The sequence below is a fragment of the Terrapene carolina genome, unplaced genomic scaffold (genome assembly GCF_002925995.2).
Source record: "Terrapene carolina triunguis isolate 2854851 unplaced genomic scaffold, T_m_triunguis-2.0 Scaffold141, whole genome shotgun sequence".
Taxonomy (NCBI): domain Eukaryota; kingdom Metazoa; phylum Chordata; order Testudines; family Emydidae; genus Terrapene; species Terrapene triunguis.
This window is the reverse complement of record NW_020664492.1, coordinates 2,734,711-2,756,738: the sequence shown is the minus strand read 5'-3', so window position 1 is coordinate 2,756,738 and position 22,028 is coordinate 2,734,711. Positions and strand designations below refer to the sequence as shown.

Here is a 22,028-nt window from a genome sequence, read left to right as displayed (position 1 = left end):
CATGTCTCATGTGGGTCAATTCACACACCTGCACAGTCTCATTGAAAGCAGAAGCAGTATTTGCAGCCACAAACCCGCAATTGTGACCTCAGCAACCTCAGCAAATGTTCAGTGGTGACAGGCATGCACAAATTAAGTGTGTGGCATAGTGCATGTCTCTGGGACAAGCATGAGACTGTGGTTAAGGTTTTATGCTATGGTGTGAGGTGTTTTCTTTATCTGTGGAGGCAGAAAGAAATTCCCTGTGGAGATGTAGAGTCTTTCAATAGCAGCGTGGGCATTAGAGTACAGTAAAGAGGTGTCTCTTAACTTGGCATTTCCTTACTTGTAAGGGTTTGTGTCAGGTGATGTCACACTTAAGCAGCCTTACCTGGTTTTAAATGAAGTTTTTGGTTATGGTTATTAGATACATATTCCTCTCAAAAGAGCTTTCTGGTAATTAGATCGGAATGTAGAAGTTCATGATTCAGTACTTGACTGGGCCTGATCCAAAGCCCATGTAAGTTAGTAGATGGTTCCCTGGACCTCACTGGGCTTTGGATCTAGCCCTTTAACACCAAGATGTACTCAGTGAGTTAGCCAACACAAGCCCAGGGTGATCTTTCAGTAAGCATATGTTGAAGTCCCACAGCAGGAAGAAATGGGAAGCAGTGCAAAAAAGCCTTTTTTCTGCTGCTCCTGACACATCTAGACTCTGGTGTCTGCACCTACAAGAAAGAGGCAGAGAAGCAGCAGGTATTCTCATGTGTTTATATAAACATGTGTGCTTGATTATATTCCGATCCCCACCCACCATATGTCACTTGTCTTTTTTAAAATGTAGGCTCCTTAAGCAGGAACTGGCTCTTCCTATGTCTGTATACAGCACCTAACACAATGGGACCCTGATCCTGCCTGGGGCCCTTGAGTGTTACACTAATATAAATAATAATTAATAATACGGTGAGAATTGTTTTTCAAGCTTTGGAAGCCTTTTCCAAAATGATGCAAACCAAAGCTCTTCCAAGTAGCATTTAAAAAAAAAAAATACAAACCTCTGAGCATGCTTTAGAGAAGATTCTGTGTCAGAAATAATTAAATATATTTCTGCAGCCAAAGGGTTTCCAAACTATGGGACTTTCTACAACATTGGAACCTGAACAGAAACAGACCAGGATCCTGTAAGGCATAGCCACCTTCCCTTGGATAATAAATGCCAGTTTCCTAGGTTTGTGGGAATCTATGGATCTAGTCCAGAATGATTCCTGGACACACACGGTTTGAAAACACCATTCATACTGTCTTGTGTCTCTGTCCTGGGTGTCCTGGCGCACGTTGTTAGGATTATCTCTTTATTTTTTCCTTATATTTGTTTCCAGGAGATGAGAGAGAATTTACAAAGGTTTCCACTTTCTGAAACCAAAATAATAAACTGGAAGGTGCTGTGGCTTGATAACTGCATTTGGGAACAGGCAGGTTTATTCCGTACAGGTATATGACTCATCTGCCTTTATCTGTAGGTCAGTGGGAATTCTTCGAAAGCGACAACAAAGTAATTTGGCCATTTCAAAAAGATATAAGAAAATATTTTTATTCAAACAAAGGGCAATGCAGAAAGTATTTTGCCTCATGCCAGCTTTGCTCAGTGGTTGCTATACTTGATAATGGTGAGGCTCTGATAGATACTTAGAAAACCCATAGTTTAAATTCATCTGAAGTCTTGTTATCAGTAGGAAAAGCTAAATAAGAACATAACAGCCATGCTGGGTCAGACCAATCAGCTAACCCAGTATCCTGTCTTCCGACAGTGGCCAATGCCAGGTGCCTCAGAGACAGTGAACAGAACAGGCAATCATCGAGTGATCCATCCTCTCTTGTCCACTCCCAGCTTCTGGCAATCAGACACGAGGGACACCCAGAGTATGGGGTTGTGTCCCTGACCATCTTGGCTAATAGCCATTGATGGCCCTATCCTCCATGAACTTAGCTAATTCTTTTTTGAACCCCGTAATAGTTTTGGCCTTCACAACATCCCCTGGCAATGAGTTGCTGGGGTTGACTGTGCATTGTGTGACGAAGTACTTCACACAGTGCACTTCTCAGGAGAACTGTAATCTCAAGTGTTTCTGACAGCCCCAAGAATTCCCTCTATATTTCCTCTTTTTCCTCTTTGCCTCCAACCCTCCAAAGCCTCACGATGCTGGAACTTTCTGTCTGACAGAAAATGGCTGGAGGTGCCTGACTTTTTGGCCCATTGCCAAAGCTCCGTTCATCTGCCAGAGGGGGACACCAGTGAGGGAGCCACTTGGCTCACTTTTCCTACAGAGGCTGAGCATCCTGCCTCTAGCATTCTCCATCCCTGCCCCCTCGGGAAAAGAAACTGAGATCAAGGGTATATCTCAGGGGTGGGCAAACTTTTTGGCCCGAGGGCCACATCGGGGTTGCGCAACTGTATGGAGGGCCGGGTAGGGAAGGCTGTGCCTCCCCAAACAGCCTGCCCCCGCCCCCTATCCGCCCCCTCCCACTTCCCACCCCCTGACTGTCCCCCTCAGAACCCTCAACCCATCCAACCCTCCCTGCTCCTTGTCCCCTGACCACCCCCTCCCGGGACCCTTGCCCCCTATCTGACCCCCTGCTCCCTGTTCCCTGACTGCCCTGACCCCTATCCACATCCCCACTCCCTGACAGCCCCCCTGGGACTCCCACCCCCTATCCAACCACCCCCTATCCTCATCCCCTGGCCACTCCCTCCCGGGACCCTCCGCCCCGAACTGCTCCCTGGGATCCCACCCCCTTATCCAACCCCCCCTGCTCCCCGTCCCCTGACTGCCCTCCCAACCCCTATCCACATCCCCGCCCCCTGACAGGCCCCCCAGGACTCCCACTCCCAACCCTCCCTGTTCCCCATCCCCTGACCGCCCCCCCAGAACCTCCACCGCATCCAACCGCCTCCTCCTCCCTGACTGCCCCCCAGGATGCCCCGCTCCCCGCCCCCTTACCAGCAGCAGGAGCTCGCAGCCGCGACACCCGCCCACAGCCAGCTGCGCTCCCTACGCTGCCCAGCGGGAGCGGCGGGCCAGAGCGCAGCCCACACAGCAACGTGGCTGCGGGAGAAGGGGGACAGCGGGGGAGGGGCAGGGGACTAGGCTCCCTGACCGGGAGCTCAGGGGCCGGGCAGGACGGTCCCGCGAGCCGGATGTGGCCCACGGGCCATAGTTTGCCCACGTTTGGTATATCTTCATTACCCGCTGGATCGGCGGGCAGCAATCAATCCAGTGGGGATCCATTTATCGCGTCTAGTCTTGATGCTATAAATGGACCCCTGAGTGCTCTCCCGTCGACTCCTGTACTCCAGCTCGGCAAGAGGCACAGGCAGAGTCGACGGGGGAGCAGCAGCAGTTGACTCACCGCAGTGAAAAGTCAATCTAAGTACATCGACTTCAGCTATGTTATTCACGTAGCTGAAGTTGCGTAATTTAGATCGATCCCCCCCTCCCCTCCTCCCCCCCCAGTGTAGACCGGGGCTAAGACTAATAGTCATAAGCTGCACAGACTTCTGTTCTTGGAGACAAATCTTGCCTCCTCCTTTGTGGATTCAGGGGACTGCCTTGTAATGCATCATGTGTAGTTTCACTGTGCAAGAGGAGGAGTCTGAGGTCCTGCATAGTGGGGTCTGAGCCCTCTTTGCACTGTAAGGATTTAGGAAAGGATCCAGTGGCTATTTGACCCCCACTTCACATGACTGAAACAGTTGCCACAAAGTGACTTCAGGTGATTATTTCCTTTGTCCTCCATGGATGTCCCCACTGTTTAGTCTGCTGTGAGAGGCTTTGACCTTTGAGATGAATCTAATGAAATTCTAGGTGGCGTGAAAGCCCACAAAGAGGCATTGGACATTACAGACATTTCAGAAATTCTGGCTGGCATCTTCTTGTTTAAAGCAGTTAACTGTTTCAGTGAAAGAGAGTGGCCTGTTAAAACTGCAATCGGCTTGTCTACAGCAATAGCAGCAGTGCCCTTTGGAGTCCAAATTTCACATACTTCATGGATGTGAAATCCTAAGTGTCAGCAAGAAAAGATATCTAGGTCCTCACTCCAGATATGTTTGCACAGTTATACGTGGCCTGATTCTGATCTCAGTGTAACCAGTGTCAGTCCCTGAAGTCAGTGGAGATTGGGAAAAAGGGAGTGAGAAGAGAATCAGGCCCTGGATTCTGAAAATTCAGCATAAAGCTGGTATGAAGGAGACCATGCCAATGGAGTCCTGTTAACCAAAATGAGTCTGATTCTCTGTTCACTGTCACTAGTGTAAATCAGGAATAACTTTACAAACAGGACAATTACATGAGTGTGAGAGAAAACACAGGGCCCCTATCATTTTGAACTAAAATAGATTATGCTTATATATATATAATTTCATAATAAGAACACTATGAGAATAAGAATTATATATAATTTCATAATGAGAACACTATGTAATGATGTATAGGCCTATCATTAAGGCCCAGTCCAGCAAAACACATAAACATTCATAATATTAAATTTATAAGAAATCCCACCGATGTCAATGAGACTATCATGGGCTTAAAATTATGCACATGCTTAAGTGCTCTTCAGGATCAGGGCCACAGGGTCAGTATTATCCTTTTATTCTGTGCACAAAACTAACTGTGAAATAATAGTTTTGTGCAACTATCCATGGTAGATAGTAGCTATTGATTCTCGTGTATAGCTTTCTAGAGATTCATTATAGCTATTCACTTGTCTCTGCCTCTTTTGGTTGGTCAGTGTGTTTGTTTTTCTCCTCTAGTTTGCATTTGCATGTGGTAAAAATTTAATAACTTTTAAAAAGCTAATTTTAGATCCACACAGGGCTAGAAATTAAATTGTGGAAACTGAAGATTTTTGTTGTTGTTGTTGTTTTTTATCAAAAACTGGAGATAATTTGTAGTTTCCACTGGGAAAAAAACTGAGCTGTATTCATGAAAGAATTATGATGGGTTTCTTCTCTGGTCGTTTCAAGCCATGCTGCAGGTGTGATAGAAGCCTTTACCATACACTAAGTAAAAACACATTGCTCCTTCTCTCTAAGGCAGTTTTTGGGAGCCAAGAATTGGGCATGACCTACAAAGGAAGTTTTTATTATATACTTCAAGTAAGATGGGATGCCAAGTTCAGTACAGTTCTGTCCAAGGCCAAGATATCAGGCACCCAGATGCAACAATGATGGTCATCTCAGAGATAGACAGCGTAGAGGTACACGTATACCACTATGCCTTAAAAAGAAGGAGTCCTGTCATCATAGATCCCTGATGGTGGTGTCCATTGTAAAGAAAGTTAAAAGAATTGTTTTTTACACACTGTAACTGATTTATTTAAAAAGCAAAAGTACTTAGTTAAATACACTCGAGATGCAGTGAAATTATCTAGGGACTCACTGTGTCTATTTGGTTTTTTTCCAGCCTGAACGAACGTGATCATTTGTTAAAAAGGCTCGGCAGAAAAACTCCTCCGAGCCTTTTCCGAGCTCATTCTGTCCAGCAAGGTGTACCACGTAAGTAACTGATCAGATGTGTGTCTCTCAGCAGTCAGTCCCAGATGAATGGAGGGGAAGATGATTATTTTTTAAATTAAATTGTAGATAGAGATAATCTGGTACAGAGGCTGAGCTGCCAACCAAGAGTCAGAAATTTGGAAGGGGAATTAGTGTATTTGGCCCCAGGCTTGTAGAACTTGCATGTAGATAATTCCCTAGGACCCAATCAAGTGTCCCAATGACAAAATCCCAGTGCAGAAATTCCATAACTTTAAAATCCTGATATTCTCAAGATCTTGTAAAATTTGACAGGACCAAAAAAAAAAAAATGTTGAAATAGAGCTCTGCTTTAAATGGTGACTGTGTTTTCAAATGATAGCTATTAACTATGGTTTTAAAAATACAGAAATAGCTCAGTGGTGCCATTTGAGAAAAGTTCTAAATGTTTTTAATAAGCAGGTGGAGGTCCCTGTAGCTGCCATTTGTGTATTCCTCTTCTTGGCCTCTTCTGGGGAAGTTAAGGGCAACCCTAGACCTGCCTGCTGCTGCTAAAGGAAAGGAACAGTATCTCTCACACTGCATCTGAGCTCAACAGTTTATCCTACGGCATAGGTCCATGAGACAGGCCCAGTGTCTTTGGCATCTCTACTTGCTACTTCTGGATTTTCATCAGGGCTTCCCCAGCATTAAAATAGAACTCCACAGACCAGAACCCCCAGGGAGCCATGAGCCAATAAGAGTTAAGAGAAAATTGTTGACTTGCTACTGGGGTGGATTGTCTTTTGCAGTCAGATTTTTGACCAATAACATTCTCACCTTACTAAGGGAAATAGCCCCATCAACAGCAATGGTGCTGGTTGCAGGATAGCGCTAAGACAAACACATTTGACTCCAAATCATCCATTTAACATGAGAGTTTTTGAAGGTGAGATCTGTATCATGTCAGGATTTCAGCAGGTGGGGTACAGCCAAATTTCATCTCTTCTCTGTGACCATTTCTTCAGCAGAATCATAACTGCTCAGAAGGCCCTGACCCAGAAGAACTGGGGTGTTTCTGCTGCAGAAATAGGGTAGGATTTAAGAATCTCAGACATGGGGTGCAGAGATCCCCTGCAGATCCTCAGGGGTGATTCAGAGCAGGACAGGAGCAAGGCTGGTAGATCCATTACTGTTCAGATCCACTGGGTCATTCTCCTCCACAGAAGGGAGAGTGCACTGGCTCCAGGGGCTAGAGCAGTCTTGAGAGTGCAGTAACTTCTGCAGACCAGCTCCACTGCCATTGTAAGGTCTGGAAGGAAGGGATTCATTTTCTCCTTCACCCCCACAGAGAAGCTCAGCTTGGCTGTGCTCTGCTTCCAAGATTTGTTCCTTTGTGTCCGGAGGTAAAGGGTGCTGGTTTTATCTCTCTTTCACGCACCTATGGAGACTCTTTGAAGCAATTCCATAGGAGATGACTGGCAGAACAAGCCTGTAAAAAAGAATCAGGGAAACCTATGAACCAGTCTGCAGACAGTGCAGAAAACCAGCATGCTTGTGTTACCCGTCAGATCTGAACCACATGCTCACAATTTGTAGAATGCATCTTTGTGTTTTTAATTGGCTGATAAGCTTTGGGAAACAAGAATAAGATATCAAAATAAACTTTGATTCAGTTAACCGGCTCCCCCTAAATACAAATGATTAAGTGCTAAATGAGTCAGTCCAGTCAGGACAAGTTCCAATCACATGTCTGTTTTTCACATGAATGTAAATTTTCATTGTGAAGTTGTTAAGACTAAAAGAGGCTTTTATAGCAGATCCATGATTCTCTAAAACTTCTGTCATCCCTTGTCAAACATTGTTTTCAAACATTGCACAGCTGCTATATGTGCAGGGCCATATGAACGTATGTGCTGGTTTCACAGACCTAAATTGTACAAATGTTGTATAAATAGTGAAAATTGTCAAAACAAGCAGCTGGCAGCTAAGGCATTGGTTTTGTCATGGTAGATATGTATTTTGAATCACACCCTACTGGCTCTCTAGAGTCATTGTGATTCCACTGGGCTTCCAAGTTCCCACCCAAAGAGTTCAACCTATCCCAAAACTTGATCATGTTACTTCAGTTCAGGCCGGGACACTTGAATTTAACACATCAAAGATCATTCATTTTGTTCTGGTTGACAAGGCTGAGACAAACCCATTGCCCTGTTAATGGGAGGGGGAGAATAAGGGCAGTTTACCATCAGAAGTTGTAAAATAACCCAGAATCAATACTGTAGCTTGGGGGGAAGGGTGGGGCAAAAACTGTTCAAAGATTCGCTGCTATAAAATTGCATTAAAAACCTTTGATCTCAAAGCATATGGGAATGACATTAGTTCTAGGACAACACACACAAAAACAATGGATTTGGGGCTACTTCTAATGGCCTCGGGGATCGGGGGAGGAAGCTTGGAAATTTTAGCCCCTAAAACCATTTAAATTTGTTTATGGCCATGGTTTTGTGTTCATGAATTGAGAGCGTCAGATGAAATGCCAGAAATGTTCTATAGTTTAACTGTGCTCTCAAGGTTCACATCGTTCTTTTCTGACTGACGTGGCTTTCTGAAAGATTTATGAAAATGAACAAAGATTTTCCACTGACCTTCAGATTTTGATGCAAATGCCAGTTAGGATTTCATTTATCCTGTGGCTTTTAGTAGAAGAGCTTTGTGCCTTTTGTCAAGCTTACGTGCTGAACATTTCTGCAGCCCAAAAAGTTTTAATGGAAATGAGTAGATGGTGCAGTGATTACGGCATTAGCCTCTAGGAGCTGGTACAGTTCCTGTCTGAGACACCTGTATGAAATCAGTGCTGGTTAGCTCAGCATAACGTCTGCGGATAGATTTCCCATTCCCATCTGCTTTCTAAAATCCCAGCAATAGGAAAAGCATCAAGTCCCCCTAATTAAGAGGGGAGATTGGCCCACAAGTGGGAATAGTTCTCAGAGAGAGCAGGAAATGCTGCAAGGTTCCCCTCACAGATGTTGCTTATCATCATTCCCTCGAGTGTGTGTAGGGGGATTTGCTTTTCCATGGAAGGAGAAGTAGTTTGGCTCCTAAAACTCATGGATACCAGGTAATTTGCTGGTAACAGGGCTTTTGCCATGAGGCTCCTGAACCTCCACTCACTCTGGCCCCTGCCTCCTCTGCCCTCTTCTGACCCCATGATGGCACAGCTCTCTTGTTGCTTTGACAACAGTGTGGAGGACTTCTCTCCTGGCCAGTTACCCAAGAACTCAGGGAGGCCCAACATCTGCAAAAAGCAGCTCTCCTCCCCAATTCCAGGCTACTCCCCTCCCCGGCCTGGATCCCCAACTCCCTCAGAATCCCCATGAAAAAGGTTTCTAGAGACAAAAAGGAGAACAGCGTTACCAAGATGGCATTCCCCACATGCTCCGGGAATCCACTGAACAATTGTCCCCTCAGCCCCTGGATGCAACCTGGATTATTCCATATGATCCCACAAGTATAGTGGCTGGCATAATTCAAAACACTCCTTGTCTGCCTCCTGTCAGCATTGGGCTGTCATTTGACCTAGCTAGCACGTACTTAAAAACAGCGGGCTGAATCCTACGCTCCTTAATCCTCCCCCCCGCAGAACTCCCGCTGAAATCCAGAGGAGCTGTGCCTGACTAGGGATTATAGAATTTGGCCCAGATTTCCTATGCTGGCAGAGGAAATCACCCCTTCCTTTGACAGTGTAAGGTAACTGCACTGAGTAAGTCTTAACACAGAGAGTACATTTTACACCTTGTTAATCAATAGAGAAACAGCATCTGTCATTTCAAGTTGGTTTCACAGCATGGGGGTTGGAGAATAATAAATAATAATAATGTGTTCTTGCTGAAGGCTCTAATCCTGCCATTTATTGTGTCCTAAGAGAGGCTGCCTCCCTACTACTTTCCTCTTGGTGCATGTTGATCTGAAAAACTATCAGGTTACTTTGTGGGATTTTTTTATTGTTATTAATCCATTACCTTCTTTCTTTGGGTATCAAGGCTCCAGCACTTTTTCTGGCCAAATTCCATACAGCAAATATAGCTGTAGTGATATTAGTTGAATATGAAGATGTTGGGATCTGTTAACATTTACTTAAAAAGAAAAGGAATAGCAAGAAGAAGATGGGCTTAATGATGTTAGATCCGGTCCCATGTTTCCTGAATGTGAATAGTTTGGTTTCTAGAGAAACCAAACAAAACCTGAACGTTCGTCATACTTTTTCCTCTTGGGTCATTTTTTAAATATTATTTGTCAGCACTGGGCAAATGAGTGGTCTTTTAGCATGTGTTAATTTAAATGCACTAGTTAACATGATATAACACTACTCATTTTCCCAGTGTAGACAAACCCAAAGAGTTGTGTGAAGTTTGTCCATTGACAAGACATTACTGGTGTTTAATGGTAATTGGAGATAGACTTCCCCACATTCTCTGAAGGTCTGCACTGTTGGGGTATGTCGGACCAAGGCATGGAAGCAAGTTCCAGAGTTAATAAGTTTCTGTTGAGAGCTGCTGTGCCCCCAGCCATCAGCCAAACAAATCCATGAACTCTCAGCACAAACATCCTTTCCCAATGGACCTGAGCTCAACTGTCAAATAAGAGAGCGTGAGGAGAGATGATCACTAAAGAATATCCCTTAAATACGTAACAATCTGCATGAATAAACAGATTGTTCAGGACATCCTCAGGCTCGGATTCTGCAAGCTGCAGTATGTGGGTGGACCCCTATGTCCAGGTGTGCAGGTTTGGGGCCTATATGTGGACTACAGTTCTTTATGTCTCTAATACAGCGCTGTATAGAACAAAATAATCAGCTGAGTATACTGAAAAAGGTACTGTTCAACTAGAAACCTAGTAATGGGAGACGAGATTCAGATCTCCTCGCAGCAGAACGTGAAAGGTAACAAACTAGATGCGTTTAAAATTCAGTAGGTAGCCTGATAATATCTGGAATCTGTGAAACCTTATATTTGATTAGAATGTGACCCCCTCTTCCTAGCAAATGAACCAAGCCATCAGATATTTTAAAATCCTCCTGACTTAAAGTCTCAAATAATTGAAAGGCTCAGAATGCGGAATACGATGGGTCTCACTTCTGAAACCGTAGAGACTAGATTCTGCGCTGAAAATTCCAAAGAAGCACTCTCTCTGCTAGGACTGCTGGAAAAGATCTGAACAATGGGGGCCTTGTTCCCAGTGCAGAATGAGAGGTGTGGTTTTAAAAGCCAGAGCTGGGAGAAGTTCAGACTTTCGAAAGGTCCCATTGTAACTGGGCCATGGAAACTTTCATTGTTTTGGGTGGTGTCTGGGAATAGTGGAAAGACCCAGTTAGCCAGATCTAGGAGAATCAACAGCATTTAATCACATTCTGATTCTGCTAGAGGCATAATTAGCTGCCTGAACAGCTTTAATAAGTTGATTAAAGAACTGCATAGTGTGAAATAACCATCGCTTATTGAGATCAACAGTAAAAGTAAAATAAACTGTCAAATGTTGAGCCCAGGCTGAGTGGAGAGAATAGGTGCATCTTCACTGCACACGTCTTTCGGAGGTGTGCATATCCCTGTAGCCCCCCACTAACCCCCAGCACAGCTATAAATAGCAGTGCAGCTGGTGCGGCATGGGTTAGGTGAGTAAAGACACGCCTGAACAGTGTGCATGTGTACATACCCTGCATGGCTCTCCATTCACCCAAGCCGTGCCTCCTAGGGTATATTTAAAAATTGTATTAAGATGATGTTTAAAAAAAGTGAACGTTACAGAGTTTAAGCATAGACGTTTCTGGTTATCAGGAAATAACGTACAGATTATCAAGGGGTGCGAAGTTCAGTTTAAGATCGGCTGGCGTAAGGAATACATAATCTGCAATATCCCCGATTGGGGGTAAAAGGTTGACGGGTCAAAGTACAGACATTGAGATATTAGGGTACGTTGTTCAGTGTAGCGTACAATGATTGGATACGATGATGAGGATGGATTGACCCTCATTTGGTGAGATTTAACGTTCAGTGAGTTTATGGTTCCAGTTCATAATAGATAATGTTTTCACCCCTCAGCTCACAACTAAACACCCGCGGCTGGCGCGTGTCAGCTGACTCGGGCTCATGGAACTCAGGCTATGAGGTTATTTAACTGCGGTGTAGACGTTTGGGCTCAGGCTGGAGCCCAGGCTCTGTGACCCAGCTCAGCCTTTCCCCTCTGCCTCCCCCTGCCAGAGCTTTTCACTGACATGTAGCTACACACCACAGTGTGAATGAAGCCTGCTTCTCACTGTGGCGTCTAGCTACTCATACCAAAAGTGTAATGTAGACAAAAGTAATGTAGATGTCACCAATATGTTTGTATCAGTGACACTGGGGGACGTGCCCTGCTCATGATCTGCCCACAGAAAGGACATGCCAAGGAGTGATCCCTATGTGGATCAAGGGCCCTATGATGGCTACCTTGGTTCTCTTAAACACAATAAAAGGAGTTCCCAAGGCAAAGTGTGTCCCACAGGCATTAACCTTGCATGAAACAGTTTAAGCAGGCATCTCTTTTGTTGTACTTTGTCTGACTTTGCAGCAAGATAGGACTTTGTTGCCGTTAAAATGCATCTTAAAAAGTCAAGTATTGAAAAGTAACTAGACGCTCTGTTCAGTGTCATTTAAATAGTCCCAGGGTAATGACAGATAATTGTCTGTGGGTAATTGCCTGGGGTGTGAAGGAGCTTGGCAGCTGGATACCACCTGAGGATCTTGCAATATGGGGTAATCCTGCAGTCAATGAAGATAGCTCCAGGGCGCAATGCAAAGCTGCCCTAATTTGGGGCAGGATATGGGCCGCTGCCTTGAGTTATTTAAGGCCAATTTTGCAGTCTTTATCCAAGCTGACTTTCGTTGAGATTGTTGCCTAAAGATTGCAGGATTCTGGCCACTTAAAGCATTTGTTTGCAAGTGTGAATCCACCCTTGTAAGAATGTTTTGTAAATCTTCTTTCTTTTGCTAGCATCCAGTATGAATGTGTTCTTTGCTAAAAGATGTCTTAAACTTTGTAAATTAGTCTGTGGACCTTCAGTTACAGACAGGGAAGTCCACCCTGTATTTCTGTTTACCATGTTATTAGCATGTAACCGTGCTTATGTTAAAACACAGTGAGCCATGTTATCATACTGGATCTGAGTTGCACAGGATTCTGGAAGTGCCCCAATGGGAAGAGGTCTATTCTCAAACGTAATGCAAACTAAAAAAACCCAACAAATTCTGGAATAAATATTTCTGCTAGCATCTGGTCACCTCATCTCAAAAAGAATATAGTGGAACTGGAAAAGGTTCAAAGAAGGGCAACAAAAATGATTAAGGGTATGGAAGAGCTTCCATGCCAAGAGAGATTAAAAAGACTGGGATTGTTCATCTTAGAAAAGAGACGACAAAGGTGAGATATGACAGGGATCTATAAAATCATGAATGATGTGGAGAAAATGAATAAGGAAGTGTTATTTACGCCTTTACATGAAAAATAAAGGGCACCTGATGAAATTAATAGGCAGCAGGTTTAAAACAAACAAGAGGAAATATTTTTTCACACAATGCACAGTAAACCTGAAACTTGTTGTCATGAGGCCAAAAGTATAACAGGGTTCAAAAAAAGAATTATATAGGGTCAGGAAGGATAGGTTCATCAATGGGTATTAGCCAAAATGGTCAGGAATGTAGCCGCATCCTCGGGCCATCCATAAACTCCAGCTGCCAGAAGCTGAGACTGGATGACAGGGGTAGATCACTCAGAATTGCCCTGATCCGTTCATTTAGGGTGATCAGATGTCCTGATTTTATAGGGACAGTCCCGATTTTTGGGTCTTTTTCTTATATAGGCTGCCCCCACCCCCTGTCCCAATTTTTCATATTTGCTGTCTGGTCACACTACGTTCATTCCCTCAGAAGCATCTAGCATTGGCCATTGTCAGAGAGAGGATACAGGGCTAGATGGACCATTGATCTATCCCAGCATGGCTGTTCTTATGAGAGCCAGGAACCTTGAGCCTCCAGTCTCAACCCTGAACTCATTTAATTGTTGAGATGGGCCCTTAAAAAGGCTAATTCAGGGGATGAGCTTTTCTTCCCCCATTCCAAACTCCACTATTCCCGCCAGCTTCCGTCTCCTGCTTCCAAGCAGCTCACATTGGCAAGAAGCTCTCCAGCGAGTCACTGAATCAAGCTCTTAAGGAGCTTCACAATGAAAAGAATTTTCTCCCCAGCACAATGAGACTATATTCCTTCTCAACAGTTATGCCAGTAGCACCTGGTCATCTATCACAGGGGCCATTCTACACTGTTCTCCAGCCAAGTTTCACTTCAATGCCTGATTTAGGAACAGGACTCCCTGAGAGGTTTCAGGATCTCTGAGAAAATTAAACGGGACCCTCCTCAAGTCCAAGTGCCCATCAACTTTCAGGTCATATTACAGCACTTGGAACTCCTCCTCCCATTGTTCCTTAGAGTATGACTATTAAATTCTTCTTCAAGTGATGATCCCGATGTGTATCCCACATGTGAATGAGCATGCATGCCATGCACCTGGGTCCGGAAATTCTTCAGAACTGTGTCCGTTGACCCGCACATGCACAGTAGCCTCCCTCATGCTCCCGACTGAGGGTATAAGAGGCAGTGCGGATTGATGCTTCTCTAGTTCCTTCTTATTCCCATATGGCCTGAGTCAGAATCATGTCCTTCTTCAATGCATGCATAACCTGTAAAGTAAAATCCTTGTAAATAGTTTTATATCTTAGCGTAGTAGTTATAGTTAGTATAGTATGAGCAGCAAAGAGTCCTGTGGCACCTTATAGATTAACAGACGTATTGGAGCATGAGCTTTCGTGGGTGAATACCCACTTCGTCGGATGCACCCACGAAAGCTCATGCTCCAATACGTCTGTTAGTCTATAAGGTGCCACAGGACTCTTTGCTGCTTTTACAGATCCAGACTAACACGGCTACCCCTCTGATACTTAGTATAGTATATAATTAGTATATAATAGTCATGTCTGTCATCCCCCCCACCTCTGCAAAGTCAAGGGAAATCCTCCCTGGCCCCGGGACTATGCCCAGAGTCCCAGGGTTCAAGAATTGCATCTTCTGCCCTTGCTCCTTCTCCATCAGAGATGAGCATCCATGGTCCCTGTACTGTCTGGGTGAGGCACATCTCTCTGCAAAGTGCAGTATCTGTCGATCCTTCTTTCCCAGAACTAGAGAGGCCCAAGAGCTCTGACTAAAAAAGTTGCTGGTGGAGCAGGCAGTGAACTGCGGTGCACTGGTGTCTATCTCTATTAGGCCACATGGCTGCATGCACCTGTGTGCCGTTCACCAGACTTCACTTGTGGTGCCTCCAAGCTTGGATCCACTCCACCTACCAACCAAACAGGGATCGCATTGACTCCCCCATGACTGTTCCCACCAGAGTTCTCACCTCCTTCGTTTGGTGGTCCAACCCAAACAAAGTCATGGCAGGGACTCCCTTCAGCCCTCCCATACCAAGGGCCACCATCTTGACAGAAGTTCCCTTACTGGGTGGGAGTGCTCACCTGGACTACCACATTGCTTGGGATACCTGGACCCCAAGAGAGGCCAGGCTACCCATAAACTTACTGGAACTGAGAGCGTTCCAGCTTGCGTGCAAGACCTTCCTTCTCCTCATACGCGCGCTCCATGTGGAGATAATATCACCACAGTGGTCTATATAAACAAACAGGGAGGAGTGAGATCTCGTCTGCTCTGCCTGGAAGCAGTCAGACTTTGGAACTGGTGTATCAGAAACCACATTAGAATACAGGCCGCATATCTCCCAAGTGTTCATAACTCCCTGGCAGACTAATTAAGCTGCAGCTTCTCTGTAGACCTTGAATGGGAGATCCACGACACAGTTCTAACCAACACATTCACACAATGGGCCACTCCACTATGGGACCTCTTTGCATCTCAGACGAACAGGAAACTTCCTATGTATTGCTCCATGGGAGCCACAGGCTACGATTTCCAAGGCGACGCTCTCCTGAATGGACAACCTCAGATACGCCTTTCCTCCCATCTCCCTACTACCACAAGTTGTTTGGAAGAACCATTGCAACAGAGCCACCATCATCCTAGCATGCTATTGGACCAGACAGTTCTGTTTCACAGAACTCCTAATGATGGCCGCACGCCCATTTATCAGGATTTCCAAACCCAGGATAGGGGGAAAATCAAGCATCCCAACCCAGGTTCACTCCACCTCCTGGCCTGGTGTTTGGAAGCGCATCGGAAATAGAATGTTCAGGCTCCACCCCGTTCAGGAAATCCTTAACCAAAGTAGAAAAGATTCTACTAGCACCTGCTACCTGGCTAAGTGACGGCGCTTTTCGGCCTGGGCACATCATCACCAACATTCGCTTGATACTGTGGGCATCCCAGTTATCCTAGATTATCTCCTCTCCTTAAAGCCTTCAGGTCTGGCCCTTAGTTCGCGCTGGGTACACCCATCAGCGATTGGTGCCTTCCTCTCTCCAGTGCAGGGATGATCTGTCAGTATGCACCTGGCTACTGTGCGATTTATGAAGGGCTTGAGCAGGACCTTCCCACCGATCATTAACCCTATGCCTCAATGGGACCGTAACCTTGTTCTGTCAATGCTCACAAGTCCACCCTTAGAACTTATGGCAGCATGCGCCATGATAACCCACCTGACCATGAAGGTGGTGATCTTAGTTGCCATCACTTCGGCCAGAAGAGTCAGTGAACTAGGAGCCATGATGGCAGACCCTCCTCATACAAGTATTTCACAAAGAGAAGGTCTCCTTTCGGTTACACCCCAAATTCCTCCCCAAGATTGCTGCTGAGTTTCACATCAATCCATCAATACATTTGCCTGTATTTTTCGCAAAATCCCATGCTTCTGCTGAAGACAAGAGACTTTACTCCCTCATTGTCAGGTGTGCCCTGACGTTCTATCTGCAAACAACCAAACCCCTCACACAATCTCTGAGACTCTTTGCTGTTTTGAAGCATTCTAAGCATCCTGAAACTCACTTAGAAATCCTCTCTGAGGATATAGCTTGATCCCAAGATCTTTCTACTATGGCAACAAACTTTCCCTGTCCTGGGGGCAGTGTTCCCTCTAATTTTTCTCACCCATGTGCAGAATGAATTTTGTTATGTGCACCGATATGGAGGTGATGTGTCACCTTCATATCTGTGCACATAACAAAATTCATGTGGTGGGGGTGGGGCTGAGGGATTCGGAGTTTGGGAGGGGGCTCAGGGCTGGAGCAGAGGGTTGGGGTGCAGGTGTGTGAGGGCTCTGGCTGGGGGTGTGGGCTCTGGGGTGGGGCGGGGAGGAGGGGTTTGGGGTACAGGGGGGTGCTTTGGGGCTACAGCAGAGAGAGAGGACTCCCCCCAGCTCTCTCTCCCCACAGCAGCACCTGGGCTGGAGGGGAGAGGCGCCTCTTGCCGCTGCGATGTCTCTGGGACTGGGGCTGCAGGATAGGCGCCTCTCCCCCATCCGCAGCAGGTCTGGGACAGGGGAGGGCTGCCCTGGCTGTGCCTGGGGCCAGGCTGGGCTGCTCCAGCTGCGCCTGGGGCTGGGCCGTGCTGCCCCGGCAGATCCAAGCGCCCCAGCTGCAGTAGGTCCGGGCCGCATCCCTGTTGGGGCTGGGGGAGGAGCGCCCCGGCAGGCCCCCAGGCAGGTTCTCTGAGCGCCTGCACGGGGCTAAATAGGCTGCTGTGTGGCCACACAGCTTACAGGGAACTTAGCCTGGGGGTATTACAGCTCACTCAACGCGAACACAAGCTGCCTCCACAACATCCTTATTGGATGTTCCACTGCAGGACATTTGCAGGGCAGCATCTTGGAGCTCTTTCCACACGTTCACGACACATTCTGCTCTAACTCAAGCCGCAACTGCGGATGCAGCTGTAAGGATGACAGTACTACAAGCATCTCTGCTACCAGCTTCCCCTCACCCTCCTCCAGTCAGAACACCATTTTCCAGTCACCCACATGTGGAATACACTTGGGGACCATCACTCGAAGAAGAAATGGAGGTTACTTAGGGCTTGTCAACACTACAAAATAAGGTTGACTTAAGTTAGGTCGACCTACAACCACCGTGGTAATTACATCAGCTGTTGGTGTACCCCCCTTCCGCCGGTGGTGCGTGTCCTCACCAGGAGGCCTTGCACTGACTGAAGTGGGGCATTGACAGCCGGAGTCTGGGGCACTGACAGCTGGGCGGGGCTCCCCCACCTGGCCCCAGGGCTGACTAGGTGTCAAAGACCTTGTTGCCCTGTGCTGCAGGTTCTCATTCCTAATATTCCAGACAAGCCTCATTTTAAAATAGTTCCAAGTTTCACAGGAGTCAGTTCTTGAGCCTTCCCTTTTACTATATCAATAATTTGGCATCCCCTGGGTGTTGTCAGAGACCTGAAATTCTTTCTCAACAGAACTTGAGAGTTTAAAAAAAAATCAAAATATGTTTGTCAGAAGGATTCCCATTTTGTGCAGGCCAAAAGGATATGCATCTCGGAGACTTACCCCAGAATATTAAAGCTTGCTCCACTCGGGATACGTTAACCTCTTGACTGAGAAAAATCAATAAGGTTTGCCAGGCTGTCACCTGTATATCTACACAATCACCCATTTCTCTAGGGTAGATGAAGGAGCGTCTTCAGATGTTGCAGCTAACTGTAATGTAGTGGGAGCAGTCCTCTGGAAACACTAATCAGAGTTAAGGCTAAGATTTTGTCACGGATATTTTTAGTAAAAGTCACGGACACGTCACGGGCAATAAAGAAAAATTCACGGAAGCCCGTGACCTGTCCGTGACTTTTACTAAAAAATATCCGTGACAAAATGGGGAGCTCAGCTGCGGGGCCCCACACTGCCTGCAGCTGCTCGGCAGCTATGGGGGCCACTCCAAGCTCTGGGGCCCCCACCACCCATGGGAGCTTGGAGTTCCATGGGCCCCCACTGCCCGCAGCCACTTGGAGCTCTGGGGTACCCCTGCCGCCCATGGTGGTCGGAAGCTCTGGAGATTCCCCGCGGCAGTCAGGATTTCCGGGGGCCCCTTCCAGGCGGGGGGGGGGGTACCCCACACCTCCTGGCCGCTGCGGGCAGCGTGGGGACTCTGCAGCTCCCAGCAGCTGGGAGGAGGTTGCTGGAAGTCATGGATTCTGTGACTTCCACAACCTCCGTGAAAAAATTGTAGCCTTAATCATAGTCTCCTCTCGGATTTAGCATCTCACACAGTCTGGGTTTCTCAAGTTCTGCTAGGTATGATATTACAGACAATGAGAGACTTGAGCAGAAAGGCAAATTTGTACTTACCAGAGAATTCTGTTTCTGTGACGTCTTTACAGATTCTCCACCAAGAAACCAACCCATTGGCTTGTTCTCAGTAGTAATTAATATCTAGCTCTGACATAATGCTTTTCAGACAAAAGAGGTCAGTATCATTTGCCTCCTTTTACAGATGTAGATTATTAGTTAGGTTGTCATAGAAAGAGAGTTATCGCCTGGTTAGAGTGGGCTGCTCTAGAGAGGAAGGAAGAGTGACAAAAATTTAGCAGCAGCTTGTCCTAATCACATTGGTGACACGGCCCATGTTCCAGAAGAGGGGAGACACGTCACAGAAATCTAATTCACTGGTAAACCAAATGTGCTCTTCCCGCACCGCACCAGTAGTGTAATATAGTAATGTCTAACTGTGATTATCATCTCTAATTGGTTCCATTGTGCCTTTGTTCTCACTTTTTCAGATGGGTATGCATTTTCTCAAGAAGAACATGGAGTTGTTTCTCAGTCTCAAGTTGTTCGATCCTACGACACTACCAAACAGAGAGCTGGAGTAGAATAACACAGTTCTTTCCTGGATTGGTGGTGGGAGTAATGAGATTTGGATCAATGCAGCCACTGTTAACACATCCTTGACTAAGGTTGGCAGCAGCAGCCAAAACACCGGAACACTCATTTCTGTGGCCTTAGCCAACACATTTGTTATGTATTCCCCCTGCAGACCTTGAGCACACATTGTGGGGAAATCATTGTTTTAAATCTAGCGCAGTGCTCCGCCTAACTTTTGTTTATGTTGTTATGAAGCATTTGACTGTGCTATGTGAGGTGTGAAATTAAAAACATTATGTTTTACCACTATTTAAAACAGCAGTATAAATTGTTCTGGGAGAAAAGTAAAGAATTTATGTTCCATGAGAAATTGGCCTTTGCTTAATTGGAATGGGGTACTGACATTTCCTGTTTTGTTACTTACAGATTAAGTACACAGAGCTGCATGTAAGTCTTACTCTATAACATTCACTGTTTACTTTAGCTGATTGAATTTTGAAATGGACAAATTAGGTATAAACTTTTTGATTGAACAAAACAACACAGTATATGGTAGGCTGGAAAAGCTAAGTGCTTATTTTGCATACCTAGTCATGACAAATTAACACAGTATGGCAATTCAGTCTATAAAATATTTCATGACCTTTTACAGGATTCTTTATCTTAGCTTTCTTTAAAAAACATATTCACATGGAAAGTATCTATAGGTCCCTCGGGTCGCATGGGAGGACAGGTGCAGTGATTGCATGCGTTCTGCACAGGGAATATCCAAAAATATACAACCCCTTTCCAACAGTTTTGTGCATTGTACTTGGATGAGAACTTCAAATCTGGGCACGAGACATCCCTTTTTAAACTACACCGCTACCTCGATATAACGCGACCTGATATAACACGAATTCGGATATAACGCAGTAAAGCAGTGCTCCGGGGGGGCGGGGCTGCGCACTCCGGCGGATCAAAGCAAGTTCAATATAACACGGTTTCACCTATAACACGGTAAGATTTTTTGGCTCCCGAGGACAAAGTTATATTGAGGTAGAGGTGTATATAACAAAACATCAAGAACTGAAATGCTCAGTGTATCTTCCATGTTATTCTGCAGCAAGAAAGCAACCTCCAGCAAAGAGTTGGGTAGTGCAAGGATTATTGGGATTCATAGGAGTGGGCAGGGACAGAAACTGCTTCAACATTTCCTCCCAGTGCTGAGGTTCACATTCTCCTTTCTAATGTCTGAAAATCTGGTGCCTTTACATCCTCTGCTGGTGGATTCTATGTAAACTCATGGGACAAGAGTACATTTTGGACTGTCACATGCCAAAATGTGCATAATGTCTGCGCAAGAAGGGAACGGCTGTGGAAAAGATCAGTGCGTGTTACCAAATCCTCTGTGGCCGTGGAGTCTGGAGGGAACTCGTACCCCAAAAAACCCAACTTTGAAACGGGGGAAAAAAAGCCTCTTTCTGCCCAATGCTTTGGAGACATTGTTTGAGCACATTTCATCCTTTTGAAAAGCTGACCCCCCCGAGCACTGCCACAGCTGCTTTAGAGTAAGTGAGGGATGATTGCACCAGTTCATGTTGTCACATAAAAGCATTGCTAGCCATGAATCCAGCAAGCTGGAAGGAATGCTGGTTGTACTCAGGGCCGCTGAGAGCGGGTTTGGGCCCCGGTGAAAAAAAATTTTCGGGCGTCCCAGCAAGGGCAGACCAGCTAAACAGGACCAACAAGAGGGGGGGGAAGCCGGACCCCCTTCCAGACCGCCGGGCCCCAGTAATTTGTACCGGCTTCTCCCCCCCTCGTCGGCCCTGGTTGTACTGACTTACTTTCTGAATGGGACAGGCCTGCTATTGCCTGTGTTGGAAGTATGCAAAAATCTGAAAGAAGTGGGGCAGAAGTAAGAACTGAATAGAGCCCTTAGAAAGCTAACACTGTCCTCCAGACGAGGCCTATTAATTTTAGTCACCAAACCATGTTTTTGAATAGCATAAAGTAAATATTGCTGCGCAGTTTGTGTTCAGCCAACTTTCTCAGTTATTGCATAAGCTATACATGTGCACTTAATAAGCCGACACTGTTTTTGCCCTACTGACCATCATCCAGAACGTTTATTGATTTAAGTCTATTTGAAAGTAATTCAAATATGAATATTTATGCTCAGCAAGCAAGAGCAAAACACTAGCTTGGCTCACTGACTTAAGGGACTTGAGTGATCTCCAGCACTTGAACACCACAGTTCAATTCCCAGTGCCACCTCTAAGGCCTAGATTTCTCTCATATTGAACAGTAAATTTTCTGGTCCTACAGCACCATGCAGGATTGGTCTTGGATTAGGGTGATGATTTGGAGGGAAAAGTCACCACCTTCTAGTTGCAGTGCTAATGAGGGAATTATGCAATGAGGGAAACTTGCAAGTAATTTGCCACAGGCATGAATGTCAAGGGGCTCACTCTCGCTCTGTGTGTGTGTGTGTGTGTGTGTGTGTGTGTGAGACAGACAGACAGACAGAGACATGGATGAGGCATAAAGGAGAGAGTACAGAGAGGGCAAATAAACAAAAGACAAAACCTGATCTCAGGCGTATTAGAACCTTTTTGTGTCAGTCCAACATATTAAACATTTTCTTTTTATTCAGAAACTA

The 22,028-nt window shown here is 45.8% G+C and overlaps 1 long non-coding RNA gene across 1 annotated transcript in view; it reads left to right on the top strand.

The window, feature by feature from the left end:
• The window catches only part of LOC113406816, a 33,228-nt gene extending 13,483 nt beyond the window's left edge, over nt 1-19,745 (top strand). Inside the window, exons 2-3 of the long non-coding RNA XR_003369883.1 lie at nt 5,442-5,533; nt 19,303-19,745. This is a non-coding gene — a long non-coding RNA (uncharacterized LOC113406816). The remainder of the gene's footprint in view (nt 1-5,441; nt 5,534-19,302) is intronic.
• Nucleotides 19,746-22,028: the final 2,283 nt, after the last annotated feature.